Genomic DNA, 18,256 nt, shown 5'->3' on the forward strand with positions numbered 1-18,256 from the left:
CACACACACACACACACACACACACACACACACACACACACACACACACACACACACACACACACACACACACACACACACACACACACACTTGTTCTTGTACATATACACAAACATACACACATAAACACCAGTGAGCCATAAAAGAGGCCGTCTCTTTTAAGCCATGTGTTGCCGAAGCAGGAGATCGCTGCACCCGACTAACACTAATGCAAATTTAATGCTGGTAATAATGCAAATTGGTGAGTTAATGACCTCTGTTTAATCATAGTTGGGCTTTATTCTCAGTCATCTTAATTAAAAATTGTAATTGTTTTAAAATTGGCCATAAAGCCATTATTTTTTCCCTGTGAAGCTATCATAGACCATACCAGCTAAGACAAAATAGATGCGTGTAATTTTGTGTTTCCTTGTTTGTACCTGTGCACCTGTTCTTTGATTCATTTAGGTTATTAATCTACTCTAATAAATAGTAGCTACAGGCAACGAAATTTTTTAGACTTGTGAATACTTGGGCATTGACTTACCACAGTAGGGCATAGTGATTTTACCTCAGCAGTAACTTATGAGACATAAAATGGGACTGAGATGTACCTCCAGTGTTCCATAGGTAACTTAGCATGCAAAGGGTGGAGTCATAGATAGAGTTGAGCAAAAGTGTGTGTGTGGGGGGGGGTGGGGATCACACCCACTAAATGTAACATGCAGGTATACAAGTCTACAACATCAATGATATGTTACTGTGTACACTATAGTAATACATTTTATTAATAAAAGCTTATGCTTTTATGTTATGGATGACCAAAAACACCAAGGCTAAACTTCTGCTAAGTGATTACTTATGTAGATATAAAAGGATGCAATCGGACATTGGATCAGAAACCACATCCAGAGAGCCAATAAAAAGGACCATAATGTGACCAAACATCTTGACTGAGGCAATGTCTCATGAATGACAATAAAAGTCTTGCTGTGACTATGTTTATTCAATGAATGATCGAATCACGTCATCATTGGACAATGACAGAAAGGCCTCCTCAAGGAAGTGTTGGCTCATGTCACAATTTGCCAACGGCATTTGTCGCAGTCAAGCCTCACCCATACTAATGCAGCAATGCTAGGTTGCAATACAGCGACAAAAAGGCTCAATAGCCCTGCAGTAGTGCACATGAAGAACTATGTAGGCATTGCCCCATGTCATCTCGTATTTATTGAATTATTGATTATATATAATATAATATAATATAATATAATACTTTTTTGTATCTTCTAGTATTAATTGAATTATGCCACGTAGTCCTGCAATATTCATGTGTGTACATATTCATGTGAAATCTGTGTACCAGTTCCATTAAATGCATCTGCATTTGCACAAGCACGTGTGTTTGGAGAAAAAGTGATACTGATGAGTTGGGGGAATTAGTGGTATCAAAACAACAGCAATTTTCAGTTAGCTATCTTCACATCAACAAGCATGATAATACCCGTTTTATACATCAGTTTTAATACCACCAGCATTTGATTGTCAGTCAGTCCCCTGGGAGAATAAATCATCCAATTTACACTGAGCTAATGGGCGGGATATTAATTAGAGCTGTCAACACCCCCCATCCCCCATGTGTTATTTCAACAGCTATTCATCTTTTCCTCTTTTTTTAACACTCGTTTTGTTCTGCTGATTTCTATTCCACAGGGGCTTTTTTCCTGTCTTGCTTGCACACACATACACAAACACACACACACACACACACACACACACACACAAAGAAACACTCATATACAGCCACCACTACAAGCATACACAGTATCGAGTGCGCACAAACATGGACACACAGAGCCAGTGCTCATCATCAAAGTGATGCTTTGTTAGATTAGTACTGAGGAATGAGAGCTGGGGGAATAGAGAATATAATGGGTTGAAGTTGTAAACAGTGGGACTTCATGTCACTGCATCATATTATATTCACTGCAAACAATTTCAGAACCGATCTGTGGGGAATCCTTAAGTACGTAATAATCTGTGACCTTTTCACATAAATACATATTATCATATCATATCAGATATTCAGCCAATACACAGTTCATGAAAACATACTATACTTTCTGCTGTAAACTCTCATTACCTATTCATAATTATCAGAAAAAATGGATAATTAGAATGAGCACTGGCATCTATAATATTTTAATGGCTTTAATGGCTGCCAGTAGACAATTGGAAAACATGTCAAATCATGTCCTCAGGTGCTTAAGAGTTCTTATTTATTACAATTTCAGGGAGATTTACTTTAATACGCCATTAATCCACCAACTGAAATGCAACAGGTGTCCTCCTCCAGTATGGATTTTAGATTTTGCAGTTGCCAGCCCATCTGGAAACAAAAAACAAAATAAGTTATTTTGTACAGTATTTCAACACACGGATACATTTTATTTGCCTGTAACTTTCTTCCCAGTAAGTCACTTGGACAACTTTTCCGATACAAGAAATCTAAAACTATGAGATTTTAGTGCAACCCGTTCAAGGAAAAGTTATGTGAGCCATTGATTGATGCTTGCCTTGTGATTGACGGTCAGGATTTTTTGAACTCGGTACAGAACATTTTGACAGTTTGAGGTTGACAACCAGTGTTTACATATTTCATCATAATTATGCTAAACAGCTGCCTTAGCGATTTTTTTTTTTTACAACACCTGTGTCAATGTGAGTTGACTGAGCTCACCCTATTCAACATTCACACACATCTTCAACACCAGTGTTCTACGGTTTGACAGTAGCAGTCTATTGGACATCGTAACAATGGGTTACAGTAACTACATCTCTAGAACCATACTACCCAAACGTTGTTAATGGTCGGTAACTAAAGTTTGACAATCTAAGTGAAGGTGTGATCAAAATAGCTTCGGTAAACTATTTTTTAAAAACATACCACCACTACACTCTTAATCTATCTCAGGTCAGATTTTCAAGAAAGTCACACAAGAGCAAGAGCAGTCCTCCACTTCACAATCTTTGCAGTAAGTGCAACAATGTCTAACCTGCATTGTACACAAATAAAGCGTAACATTAGTTCAGGCAGGCAACTAAGTCAAGCTCAGCTCACAATCCTGGCACATCAGCTGACAGCTCAGCTAGCATTCATTGGCAAATTCCATACAAGGCGCCTTATTTAAGCTGCCGTAGTCTGTGCTGCTTCCTCTGCAACAGCTCATAACCCACCGCCGTATCTGATAGGGATGCACGATAATTATCAATCCGATTGTGTATATTTTATTATCGGAATCATATCTGCAGAGTATTTGGCCGATAAGAATCAAAAAATGCCAACAATCCATGAGCAAATTGCTGCTCATGGATAGAGCCACATAGACACAGTGCAGGCAGCTAGAGCCAAACAAACATGTCGTCAAGGTTCAGATGTTTTTCGCTGTTTCAGAAGTAGACAGCGCATTGCATATGGCATCAGTCCTTCCTTCTGTCCTCCTTCCCTTTGTCTCAGCTGTGATCACTGCAGGTAACTACGTGCCAGTTTGAAGCTTCATGGCAATCTAAAACAGTTAAATTTCACACAGCTTTCATTTAGCTCTTTGATCATCTAGCTAATTGCCAAGCTAGCATTAGCGCAGTGTGGTTTTATAATAGAGGATGAGAGATGTGGACAGAGCAGATCAAATGCCTTCTACATGTTGCGCATGTTATACAGATGTATCTGTAAGTATTGTCTTTTACGCGGAAGGTACTATTGCACGTACTACAGAACCCAACAAGGGTATCTGTCGCCAACTCAAGTAGTTCAGAGGTACCTTCATGTCACGGTTTCCACCGCAGCCCATCTCTGTGCTGGCTGCTGTGTGTGAGTGCACGCCCACATGTGTGTTCGTGTGCAGAGGCGACACCGAGCACCAGAGGGGCAGCCTGATAATAAATGTGCGGTCTTTGGCCCTGGCCTGTTTAACACAGTGTTTCAGTGCCATCTTGTATCTGATTATTGTGTAATTTAGCATGCTGGCTCTGTTCTGTACAGGGGTTCTTTACTACTGCTCTCTGCCTCAGGTTTTCCATGTATGCACATGGATGGGCAGAGAGGTGTGCTCCCTGCCTTATGGCGTGGAAGGGCAGGGAGATCCCAGAACAGAGCCATACCACCAAACATAACCACAATGCCTCAATATCAGTTATTTGTGGAAAGTTGTCCTGACTGAAGTACAGTTTCCTAATGGCCACAGTCTCTCTCATCCCAAGCCCTCTGCATTGCTCTCTGTTCCTGTCTCTAGCCCCTGCTTGCTTCTTCCAGGCATGTATTTTCCTCAACCCGCCCCCCCAGACCTGCCCTCCTTAAGCTGTCCACCAGATGTCCTCTGACTTTCCCTCCTTTCCCCGTCACCTGACTGCCCCACCCCAGCTTGCCTGTTTTTGACCCTTTTGCCTGTTTTATTGCAATTTGGATTCATGCCTGTATTTGGATTCATCCCTTTTTGGATTCATTTGCCTGCATTTCTGGTTTGAACCACTGCCTGCCTCACTTATTCTGTAAGTCTATGTGCCTATTCGTGACACATTCTGTTCTTCTTAACAGGCTGGAAAACTCACGTAGGACAATGTAGCACATATTCCTATGTGTCTTACAGCCAGCCTGTTATTTAATTTCAATGGCTGCCAAACCCCCTGCAGTGTGGACCACATCGTTCCTACAGACTGGCAAGGTTAGCTAGTGCTGCCATCACAAACATAAGCACATAAAGAAGCTACCAGTTAAAACACCCGCTATAGTGTGGAATGCATAGTTCAAATAAAAATCAGCATGAGAAATATGAATGGGCGAATACACCACTATCTGTATCTGTATCTATCTATTCAACATATTGAATAATCTGTATTCGTGTCCATACTCAGAATGGGTGGGGCTTAACACAGATGGGCGGGACTGTTATTTAAGCCTTAAATTGGTATGAGTTGATGAGAAGTTGCTATATTTATTAGAAAACTATTACAGAACAACTTCAGAAATTAGATGAGCTTCAGAGCAGTGTTTTTGATTACAATAGAAAGAGAACACTTTTTAAAAAAGCCCCTATTTTAAAAGTTTATTAGAAAACACACATTTTACTCTGATGATACTCGTCCTCATAAAAAGTACATTATCTCTTGTTTCAACCAAGTACTTGTTCAACCCTACTGAAAAAAATTTATTGTAAATAAATCAAATAACAGTTGCAGCTCCCACTTTTTAACTGTGAGCCGAAACACCAACAGTAATGGACTGACAGCTGGATCTTTCCACCAACCTTTTTCCTCAGCACTTTGTGTGTTTCTACCCTTACTGACTGTGCACATTGTATTGATCATTATATCTGACGTTGCTAACATGGAGATGAGTTATTAAAAAGTTGAGGGAATACCTTTTTAAATTCTAGCAGCTGAATATGGGAGCGGCACTTCTTTTTTTTTTATTCATCAGTAATGATTTAAATTTGCATCCTAGGCTCTGTTAAGCCAGTGACACAGCTGAGCACAGTCTCCCATTTAAATGCACAGTCAGTGCTATGGTTAACATTGTGACACAGTTACAGGACTTTTCTCTTCCTCTCCCAGCCAGCAACTCATTACTACCCTCACAAATGCAGCATTAAAATGTTTACCAATTGTTTGACACTGTGTGTGTGTGTGTGCGTGTGTGTAAAATGATTCAACAAACTGCTCTTTATATTACAATGAATGTCTTGGTAATGACAACAACTGCCACCATTAACTTGTTCTTCGTTCTCTCCTCCTCCCTGTTTTGGACCTATGCTATGTCTCTTTCTCTGCTTAAACACACCCACACACACACAATGTCCATCAATGTGCATTTCTGGAAGTAAAGCCAACTAATCACCTCTGTAGCATTTCATTACAGTACTGACACTAAGTGTGTGTGTGTGTGTGTGTGTGTGTGTGTGTGTGTGTGTGTGTGTGTGTGTGTGTGTGTTTTCCAACCTTGTGTGATCCCAGTATGTCTAACATGTCCCATTGTGTGTGTGAGTGCGTTCGCTGCCCCGCTTTCTAGCCTCTGTGTTAAAGGGGAGATGTACTACCAGCTTTTAAATTAGTCACACATCACTGCTGGCATAATACACTCAAACACACTGGGACAAGTGGCACACACATTGGAATAATACATATGCACCAGCATGACCCACACACAGAGCACATTCAGTGTTGAATAACAATACAGCAGTGCTGGGAGTAATGCATTACAAAGTAATACGTTACAGTAATCAGATTACTTTTGTCTGTAACGCATTATGGTTGGTAACTTCAGTAATCACATTACGGTTACTAATAACAAATTTGTCGCGTTACTTGCGTAGCCTACTGGTTCTTCAACTATCTGCATAACGGGAGGAGAGAAAAATAAATCAATCGTCCCTTTTCCTGTGTATTTGCGTAACACTTTTCTGACCTCACTTTTGACTTTAGCGCCAGTTCATGAGGACGCAGAAATTACAGAGCTGCTAAAGACATCATTCGAGGGGTGGAAATATTGTATTAGTTTCGCGAAAGGACAGCAAAACCCTCTAGTGCACCTGTGGTGAGGCTCTATAGCCTGGGCAGTCTTGTGTTGACTCTGAGGAGGAACAGGTTGACACCATCAAGACACCGTCAGCACGACTACACCCGGTAAAGTAACTGGCAACGCTGATATTGTGATGAGGGCCAGTGTCTTATTTAAAAAAAAAATTATTTTCAACAAATTAATATTTGCACTATATGGTTGGAAGGACAACCCATTTTTAGTTATGTTGAGAGAAATCATGTATATGTTCTCATTATAATAAGGATTTGTGTTGATCTGGGCATATATGAGGTGTAACAGCATAATATTTATTTCGTTAACAACTTATAAAGAACTCTATTTTAGACACCGTCAGTGCCTTGGAAGTGCAGAGTATTGACACCCAGTCCTAAGCAAAGTGGTTGATGAATATGTTATGGATTTTTGAAACAACCTGAGGAGTGCAAGATTGTAAAGGGAGATCCAGTACACCAAACAGGCCTATTTTACAGCTATATTTTTTAACCCAAAGTGGTTTAATTCGCTTTGATTGAACAATACTTTTAAAAGGAGAAAATACCTAAACATTTTTCAAAATTTCATTTAATGTCTGTGGTCTGTGGTGATTGCTAATTGTTGGTATACCATGCTTATACATTATGAATTTAGGTTAAACTGAACTACAGTATTGGTCTGATATTGGAAGTCTCATTCTCTGGATATAGTAGAAGCACATACATAAATTTAAAATTTTATTAAAAGTTTTTTTTTTTACACAATTTTACAATATGGAAAATTACTACACCTGCGAATACTTCTGTTTTTAGAATATATAAAAAATGAAAATGGCTTTAATAGAAAACTAGGGATGCACCAGAATGGTATCAGGCCAGAAGTTTTTACTGATTTCTTTTTATCAATATCCTTAGTTATTAAGTTTCCTCAGAAAATTTTGAATTGGAGCATGCCTATACAAAACACTTTTCATAAAAGACACAAGATCAAATTTTAGTACACACCATGTGTGTAGACATGTGTGTATGTGTGTGTGAGTCAGATGAACTGCTCTTACCCTGCAGAGTGGCCAGATAAATGTTCTTTCTATCAATTACAGCTCATTTATCAAGCCAAAAAAACTATGAAGAACTACTTTGTCATTAATGGAGACATTATACAGTTACTGTTCTGCCATGCAGTAGCCTACTCTTTCTTCTCCTTTTCACTTTGTAACACCCTCTGTATCACTTTCTGTCTCTTTCATTGTATGTCATCCATAATTTAATTTTAAATTCATTGAAACTGCCCTTCTACTTTCTTACTCTCACTACTTTCTCATACTATACATACCTCATCCATGTGGTCTTGAAATGCAGACTTTGAAAGAGGAAGCCCATGAACTGGGATGTAATGCTCTCTCTGCCCCTTGTAAGGCTGTCACTTTTTATTTGAAATTCCAAATTTTCATTGAATGTGGGGAAAAATTCAATATCTGAACAGTAATGATACGTTTGTGAAAAGGACATAACCGATCATTAGATATCAAACTTTACATGCAAGGCGGCCCATTGGCCATTGACAAGGTTTTCAGGATAATGAAAGACCTGGAGCCATGATGGTTGCACCGCAATCTCAAGACACATTCTGCAGTAGTATGACAGCACAAGCTATGTTATATGGTTTGCGTTCAAATTAATTCAAACAAATTACATACTAGTTTGAATTCATTCTAACTGAATTTTTTTTTCTCCTACCCATGACAAGTCAATAAAACTTTATGATTTTCTCCTTCTCTGCCTTATAGTGAAGCTTTATGTTTTTCCATCTAAATTTTCAAGTGACAGAGTCGGAGGTGTGGATATCTTTGGTTGGGTCTGCACGCCTGTCTTGTCTATTGGATTATACTGTAGAAGCAACTATTTTTAGTCCAGCACACAGAGAGGAGAGAAAGTTCAGCAATGCAAACATCAGTCTTGATATTGCCATGCAGTCACCTTGAAATCAGATAATCCTGGAGACAGAAATAATGAAAGAGAAAGAAATGTACCCATTTTTCCTTCTCTTTTGTCTTCCATTGTCTCTTTCAAAAAGAGGTATAGAAGAAGGAAAGGATGAGAGGGCGACACAGGGGAGTAAAAACAAAAAAGGCCCACATAACCTTTTTATGATTTCACTTGCAGTCTGTATTAAAATGCTTATATAACATATAACATTTGCTTTTTTTTACATTGTCATGTGTGCTATGTCTGTTTTAAATTTTACATTTCTTAGAGATATAAAATACTTTATAGAGAAAATAAGGCTGAGCTAAAAAAGATGCTTATTAAATGAGAATGAGCAGCAAACAGACTTGGCCTTCATGTCACACAGTGCAAGTGAATTTACTGATGCTTCTGGACATGTCATCAGAGATGTTCCTGGAATCAGTTGTTGTTTTGGGTATTTCAACATCATACGCCCTCCTCCAGGCCTCCCAGCTGAGGCTGATCAGACCCCAGCTTGTGTCGAGATGGCCAACTGCTCAGTCCCCCCTGGTGCTCCTCTCTTGAGCCACAGCCATCATCAGCCTCACTCTGCCGCTTCAGTGGTTCTGCGGATGGCTGCGCCATTCCTCTTTCACTCAATGCCCAAAAAGCTGAAGGCTGTACCCAGAGATTCGACTGCAACCTCTACTGTAAAAAGGAAGCTCTCCAGGTTGCATTTATTGAGCAGTAGCAGATTCCTTTCACTGTCAATAGCAACTTTCCAAAGGCACTTTCAGCTCCACAGGGATAAATTGTGACAATAATGGTCCTAAAACAGCATATGAAGAGGGAGTCTACCAGCAGCTGCAGTACCTCGCAGAGGCCAATGTTCCTGCAGGTGATTTTGCAGTTGGTCTAAGCTGCTCCCTGCAGACCAGGGGCCTTCAAAGTCTGACACTGTGGTCCCCCCTCAGCCAAAATCAAGAACACAGGTTGTTACATTGCGTTATCCTTGGTGATAAAGGTGATAGCTTGATTTGAGGGACGTAAGCGATTCTTCCCATTCATACCCAGGTGGTTATAAATGGGAAGAGTTGAGCATGCCACCATCTGTAGCATTGATCTCCTACTGCCCTGAGGCAGCTGCTCAGGATGTGCTCTAGGGTTCCACAGTCAGAACATATGGTAGATTTTTCCACGTGTGAAGGTTTTAACAGGCTGAGAAACACATTGAACACTGCCTGGGTGACTTTATTTGATCAGATTTAGTTTTCCACAGCCCAGCCCAAGCCACTTTGTTATGTCTCAGTAAGGGACCCTTGGAAACGTGCAACTGTTCTTTACCTGTTCTACTGCTGCTCTGGTCTCAGCAGTGATTCTCCCTTCATTTAGTGGCATTAGTGTTGATTCTGGCATTAGTGTTAATTCCAAAATTAGCAAACCTTCGGATCATGAAACTGTCGTACAACGCTTCTCTAGCACTTGTCCTCTTGAACTCGCTTCCAAAAATATGAGAGGCAATTGCAGCTTGTTTTTTGGCAGGTATGTCCAAACATGTACGAGAGAAAATTGTTGCTGGAGGTGCTGTAGGTGATTCAAACTTGTGTGTATATAATTACAGTATTAGTATAGTATTAGTATTAGTATTAGTATATAGTACAGACATTCAATATTAAATAATTAGTGACTGTGGAAAACACAGAATGTGATCCAGAGAGAGACAAACTCAAAAAGGAGTTTGATAAGATAAGAAATCACCAAAAAATTGTGAGAGAGAGGAAAGAGAGAGTCCACGATAGGGAGAGAGGTAGAGTGAATTATTTTGGCAAGCAGAGATCACAGACTCTAGACACCCTCAGGACATTTACCTAATACACACACAGATACTAAGGGGGATGGAAGGAGAGGGTTTTTTTGGTGATTGTGTCTGTATGCGTTTGCTCTGAAAGCAATATCACAGCATAAACACAGCAATAACAGCTTAGCACCAAAATGTCACTAAAACAAAAACATTCATCTTGTGGATTAACACTGAGAGTGAAAGTGTATGTGCTTGTGTGTGTGTGTGTGAAAGAGAGAAGGGAAAGCATTTAAAAGAGGGGATGAGCAGATGGAGTTTCAGAGGAATACACTGGCTGTAACCTGTTAAATTATGAAACAGTCATCAAATACACATCATTAGCAAACATTAGGGGTGTAACGGTATACAAAATTCACAGTTAGGTGTCTACCTCGCTTTTGACAACACATTCTCACTCCCTACTCGTCATATACTGACGCTTGGTCAAGGCCCTTTGGCGTCGCTTTTTAACGCCCTGTGTACACCTTTAGCATAATTTTTAGATGTTTAGGGTTCCGCGGTCAAGTTAGGAACATTTAACAATAACAAATATGCAACGTCCGGTAAAGTTAGCAACAAAAAATATGCAAAGTCTGGTTCGACTTTCACTTCACTTCAATAGTGACTTATTGGATATAATTATACTGTAAGAGTTAAGGCATTCTGATACTGCCATATTGTCAATAAGATAAAAATAATTAACAAAAATTCTGTATTCTCTATGGTGGCATATTTGCACCGTCCAAAATCTGCAGTGGGGGGGTGGGGGGGGTGGACTCGCCTTCCAGTCTGTTTTTGTCTGGTTTCACTAATCATATCGATTGGTGTGATGTCTTTGTAAATGACATGTTTAAAGTCTTTTCACAGACATACCCTACTCCAGTTGAACAATATAAGCATACAGTTTCAAAGCAATGGTTTCCCAATTTAACTATAACTGCCTGGGAACCCATAATGCTCCCATACAGTGGATATAAATGTCATGGGAGGATCCTCCAGCTCTGCTCTCTCATTTGTGTTCACCATTATAAGGCAGTGACACTACATGAGTTTAACTAACCTGGCTAACCAGTTAAACCGACTAGCATGCTACAGCTGACAACAACAAGTGGTCCATTGCTAATTCTTTCTGAGTATATCTTGCACTCAAGAATTTCTTTTATGTGCGTACAAGTAGTAGAAATAACTAGACTATTTTGACATTTACTGTTTAGGTCACAGGGCATACTGAACAGAGGAAGTTGCATATTGACCATGGTTGGATAAAAACACGTACTATACCAATAGCAGATATGATATATTCTTCTGCCAAGTATTCAGATTTTAGTTCGTACATGCCACAGCATTGGTTTGAGCCTGAAGTGAATACTCAATTATATCATCTGACAATGTATTTTTGTATTTGTTCATACTTTCATCATTCATTTTTAAGGAAGAAGTAAGCACTTGTTGATTTCTCAATCTTAGGGGCAAGCATGTCTAACAAAGTAAGTGTAAGTACTTTGGTGGAACATTGTTTTGCATTTATACATTTATTCGTTGCAAAGTTATAGATGATGACAGTTTTGGTTAGGGATCTGTAACAAAAAAACCTGCAGAGCAGTTGACACAGCATTAGACTTTACAGTATGCATCAACTGTGCTTTGTTTTGTTAAATACTATACGTTAGAAGTTTTGTTAAATACTATACGTTAGAAGACCTTTTAAGGACAGTGGGATATTAATAATTTCATATGCACACTGCTGTACACCTACAGTGAGGCCTTGCTGACCATGTGTAGCAGCTGATGAAGCAAAACATTTCCACTTTGATAACGACACAGAATAAATAACCCTCGAAAACCATTACTGTGGCTTACACAAGCACACATACACACACATACAAATAGACACATCCACAGGCCAAATCCATACACATGTGCTTAATCTAAATTAGCAGACAACAGTAAGAGTTCTCCAATCAGGGAAAAATCACAGCTTCCAGCAGTACGGTGGTGTTTCAATCAAGTTTCTTCTGTGATTGTATTCATTCTTGATGTATAAATGGAGAGTTCACATGAAGACAGAACAACAAGAAAGAGACAGAATAAAGGTAAAAGCAAATACAAAAATATTTTCATAAATTTTTTTAAATTTGCGCACAAAAACCTGAGTAAAAATACCAGAAATTCAAAAAAAGACAAATGTGCTTCACTGAGGTGGGAGAGTAGTTAATTGGCGTTAAATGTACCCTTCAGCGTTTGTGTGAGACGCTCTGGGGCATCTTGTTCAGACCAGACGTGCTAGCTAGCCGTGAGGCCGATGTGCGCAGCTGTAGGGCTAGCCTCTTTTTGTGTTGCTGCGACGTATGAAACCGTGGCGTTTCATATGGACGTTGTAGGGTACCTTTAGCGTAAAATAATTACGCTTTGTCACGCTGTCTGAAAGTGTCATTTATGACGCACTGAGATGAGAATGTGTTCAGAGAGATCAATAGAACACTCCAAAGGTTGTAACTGCATCCTGTTGCATCCTGCAGCCAAGGACATGCACCATTTGTAAACAGGTATCAAAAAGAAAGAAAAAGTACAATGGAAGAAGAAATTTAAAAACAGATAAAGTCTAAAGACAAGGATGTCAATCAAGTTGAAAGGAGAGGAAAGATGGATGTGAGAAGTCAGTGGAGACAGAACCTCATGAGAGTATGGAGGAAGGTAGGGAGAGGGTGAGAAAGAGAAAATAAAACTAAGAAAAGAGAATCCCAAGTCGATATAGAGAGATAGAAATAAACAGATAGAGAATGGAGAGAGAGAGAGCAACAAAATTAGCAGCAAAACAGAACAGCGCCCTAAAGGACTTCAAGTGGTAAATTAATATTGTTTCCAAACGCCAAGGGAACTAATGTGACAAGCAGGAAGAGGGGTAGGGGGCAGAAAAAGAAACTGGAGGACAGAGAAAAGAAAGGGGAACAAGCCTCTACAACATCAAGATTAGTAAAACATGCACCCTTTTCCAGGAAACGCCTAACATAACATACCCAAAATAAATCAGGAATAACTCCTCAACCATTTGGCCTAGATGCATAATTCTGGTCTCCTTTGAAAGGTCAGAAGCTAAGGGATATAAATCCATTGTATATTAACATATTTTACCATTACAGAGTAAATGGAGATGCAATAAAGAAAAAATAAGATATTTTCATCCTTGCCTGGTAAAAAAACTAGATTTTAATGCAATAAAACATCAAAACCATCATAAGATAGATTATAATGCAGATGAATAGATTTTAATACACATGGAATGCAATTGTAACTGTAAATTTGATGAAAATAAATTAAAATACAACAGTTATCATACAATATTTTCAAAATATACCAGGCGAATGTCCATATTTTGGCAATATTTACTGTTTAAATGTTAAGTGCAGGAGTTATCTTTAAAACACTATTTATATCCATACAACTATGTTCCAAATAACAAAAAAACAGTGAATATTCATCAACATTCCTGTCACCAAAAGCACACCCATGATTTACAGGCATGTAGCTTGAGAACGGAACATCCCACAGTGATGGGGGGGCATCATTCGATCCGGCTTGAGCATACCTTTCATTTAGATGTCTATGTAGCTCCTACGGATCGGCCAGCAAATGGCAAAAAAAGACCGTTTGTTCGAAAGGGGCACTTCCCCTGCTCTGAAAAAAGGCGAGAGACGGCAGGCACAGCTCCCAGGTATATAATCAAGATGGTGCTCGCCAATACTCGGAGCAACAAATCGGCTGATTTTTGGACTTGAAACGAAACAAATGGCAAAAGGTTAATGTCATTTGAATTTGCATAAAAAACTATTAATTTCATTTTGGGAATTCACTCCCTGATAGCTTCTCAGACAACCCATCTCTCAAAACCCACCACTTTCACTTTCAAGTGTTTCTAGGCCACAACTCTAAACTCAGTCTTCTATAACAAAGCATTTGATTGATAGAGCTTGTTGGCGGTGGTGCAGAGCCAAGACAAATTTGATGCCTGACAGGCCCAGTTCAGGGCACTTCAGGCTGATCTTTAGGCAGGTTCACACAAAACCATTTTGCAAAAAGCAAAAAGCTTTTATTGTTAAAAAAAACAAAATAAAAGATAGATAGAAAGTGGTCACTCAGTGCCAGGCATAATTTAAAAAAAAAGTTTTTTAAACCTGAGAACAATTCAGCTTTTAGAGTTGTACACATTTTGACTAGTTTTTGATTAATAAGCAGCTGATATTAAACTGTTATCCAGTTACTGCAGGGGAAATGTTGATTGTTATTGTCATTTGAATTATAAGGAGTCAGTGTCATGTTGTTGGATAGGCCTTGGTATCTGATCCTGGGAAAATCAAACTGTCATAAGGTTGTCTAAGAAAGTGGCACAGGTGTGTTAAGGTTCAGTTCCCTACACTGTGAATTTAACATGATTGCTATCATTAATCATTCCAGATTAAAAGTGTCAGCAAAATGACCAAAATGGAAATGGTAATTGACTGGCTGTATTGTTGAAATGTAACGGTGTGTTTCAAATGGGTCCCTGGGGCCTCATGGGCCCTTAGGCAGTGACAATTTGCCGATTCACAAAGGTATCATGAAAAAGAAGAACATCACACTGCTTCCACTGCTCTCATGTATTCTTTCAACAATTTCACATTTCCACACTGAGATTACTCAAAGACTTGGGAGTTGAAACACTGTAAAATAATTAAATAATTATAAAGGATAACTGACAGATATAAAGATGTGTTGTCCACTTTTTGTCATGATTTCTTGTGGTATAAAGCACTCCAGTACCAGTCGACAAAGGCAAGATATAAACATATAAATTACCTGTCTACTTGCCTAAATAACTGTACTTTTCAATATAGAGAAAGAGTGAGACTATATATTATTTTTCATCCATTATAAGTTATAACATATGGTATAGTAATCAGCTGACTTTGTTTTGTGTTTTGATTATATCACTTTACTGAGGGAATAGTTGATAGAGCAAATGCAAGACAGACTCAGGTTTAATATACAGTCTGTGAGCGTACATATATGTTTTTCTGAGGCTGTGGGTGTCAGCAGGGTAGCATGGGGTAAATGAGTGCTGCTGTTGTTGGTGAGTTGTAATGTGAGACCATTCTCATGTTTTATAGCCCTCCAGGGCACTGTAGTCTGAGGACGTAATGTTTATGTCCCATTAATATTCCATCACTGTGGAGAGCTGCTATCCCAATTAACCCACACAGCACACAGACAAAAATATAACTAAAAGAGCCACACACGATGAATGACTGCAATACTATAGGTTTGCAAATGCTCAGAAACTAATACATTTCCCACATTGACACCTAAAACGCACACAAACAAAATGCATACATTGCTTATTCATGCTTCCCATATTCATATATTATTCAAGACATCATGCAGGCCCAAAAATCAAACTCGCATAAATGCACACACACTGTCACATTCTCAAATAAACAAATTAAAAATAAAAGACTAAAACAACAACTGAAAAATAACATAACACTAATTATTAGACATTTAAAGAGATCATTCAAATGTTCAAGAGTGTATCTGCACTTATGACCTTACTGTACAAAAGGCTGTGCTTAATTAAAAAGATAAATGTGTGTTTCAACAAGTCCATCAAAGAACCCAACATTTTCTCTCTCACTGTCACTTGATGCCGCCAAACTGCAAAATGCCTTACGCCTTTTTCCAGACCACAGAGAACAAATGAACTGCACTAGTCTGCTCCTTCTGACATTCCACAAGACATTCTTCAGCTCTTTTCTGTGCTGCTTCTCTTTTATTGCTTATTTTCCCAAATACGCTTTTCTCATTTGTTATCTGAACTTTTTTGCTGTTCGTTCATCCTCTCTCCTCATCCTCAAGTCTTAACACTTGAGACTGACTTTCCCTCCTGCACTTTCCTCTCACTTTAATAGCAATACTCACTTCTCCTCTCTCCTGTCTTCTCTCCTTCCTCGCCTTGTCTGTAACCACATTTTTTCTATTTTATTGTGCAATAATTCTGTTTCTCTCTTTTCACCTACCTTTTTGTTCCTCTGAGTCTATGCTTATTTATAAAGGCATACTTATATTCCACAGCTTGTTAAGAGACATTTGTATTTTACATTTAAGAATGAACAGTAGCAATGGCACAGGATGATGCTGAGTAAATGCATCATGGGACTCTCCAGTAACGTTTGTGAAATCTGGCTTATTTAAAGTGATTATTATCACTTTGAGCAGCAGTTTAAACACTCTGCTGCAATTGATTTTCCAGGAAAATTCTGTTTACACATTTGGTTGCAGGTAATAACTAACTAAACATGTACACTCGCACAGTTAGTAAGCAATCCATTTAGTCAATTTAAAAAAAAATAATCACTTGACATTTTAGTTTGGCAAGAAAAGTTTATGGTGTAAACATAAATGTTACCAGACATGCATGGGTTGCACACTGTTTCTCTCTCTCTCTCTCTCTCTCTCTCTCTCTCACACACACACACACACACACACACAAAGCTTATTAAGAGAAAGGTCAGTTGTTTAAAAACAGCATGCTGCCTCAATAGGTAGCAAGCAAAAGAAAAACTAATTATCACCTACACACTAAAATCTAACCAGCAGGCTAATTCATCCACTTCTACAGGTACAAGTTCACTTAAGATCATCTGTAATTGCAATTATGTCAGACTGTAATGTTACTTATGACTGCAATGTTATTCCATTTTTGGAACATAAAAGACAGGTTCTATAACTGAAAACTTATGTCTCATGGTCAACCTGCTAATGACAGGAGCGTTGCTAGACATAAAGATCTACTGGGGCACAGGCCCCCACATCCCTCATGTAAATTTTTATTTATTTTTGATTGAAGTGTATGTGTTAGTATGTGCCTTACCAGCTTTCCTATATATTCCTAATATTGGTCATGTCTGAAAGGGATTTCACAGGAGCATAAGCACACATACGTATTTTCTGTATGCTATGTTACTTGTGAGCCATGTAAACAATTTGCCACTGCTATAGTCACACCTGACACTGCATTGCTCTCACTACTACCTTTAAAACAGTTATAAGCTTGAATGGAAACCTCTTCTAGAAAAATCCTCATAAAGTCTGTTAAGGCTGATGCTGGCTGTACATCTCTGTCCGTGCTCGTACTGGCTGAGGCTGCCTGTATTTCACCTGGGTCTCTGTGACCTGCTAAAGATGTCTGGACTGGGTCTGTGCTCGTACTGGCTTATGATCCAGCATCTACTCTACAGACAAATTTAAGCGTAGCCCCTTTAAATAATAGATATCAATACTTGCTAGATATTATTGTTATCAGCTGCATCAGGCCCATACAAACTAGCTCCCCCAGTTTCCTTAAACATTTTCAAAGCTAAAATACTATATATACTAGTATACTACTGTTATCATGATAAAACATTTCATATCATGAAAATCACTTGCCAAACAGTGGATAACTTCACAAATCTGAGGTAGAACACAAAATAATTATGTTAAAATCTAAAATATGCAGGAGTAAAATTAAATTAAATCTTATTTCACTCCCTTTTTCCTCAATAAAATTAACATCTTAAGCTGATGATACACGGGGCAACTTTTTGAGCAATGGTGCTGGGCAATGTTGCCCTCAAAGGTAATGAGTTAAGATTACTACCTTAATTCCCTTCTTCCACCGCTCTGCCACCCGCTCCGTCCCGCCGCTATCTGTTGAAAACATGGTCAGGCTTGGCACCACCAACATTGCCCAGCAACATTGCTCAAAAAGTTGCCCCATGTATCATCAGCTTTACAGTTTTTGCCCGTTAATTGAACACTATAGACCCATGCTTAGACTAAAGTAACACAACTTGAAGCTTTTGTTACCATACCTCAAACACATGTACCCATACCTTAAACAAAAGCGC

The sequence above is a fragment of the Micropterus dolomieu genome, linkage group LG21 (assembly GCF_021292245.1).
Source record: "Micropterus dolomieu isolate WLL.071019.BEF.003 ecotype Adirondacks linkage group LG21, ASM2129224v1, whole genome shotgun sequence".
Classification (NCBI taxonomy): Eukaryota; Metazoa; Chordata; class Actinopteri; order Centrarchiformes; family Centrarchidae; genus Micropterus; species Micropterus dolomieu.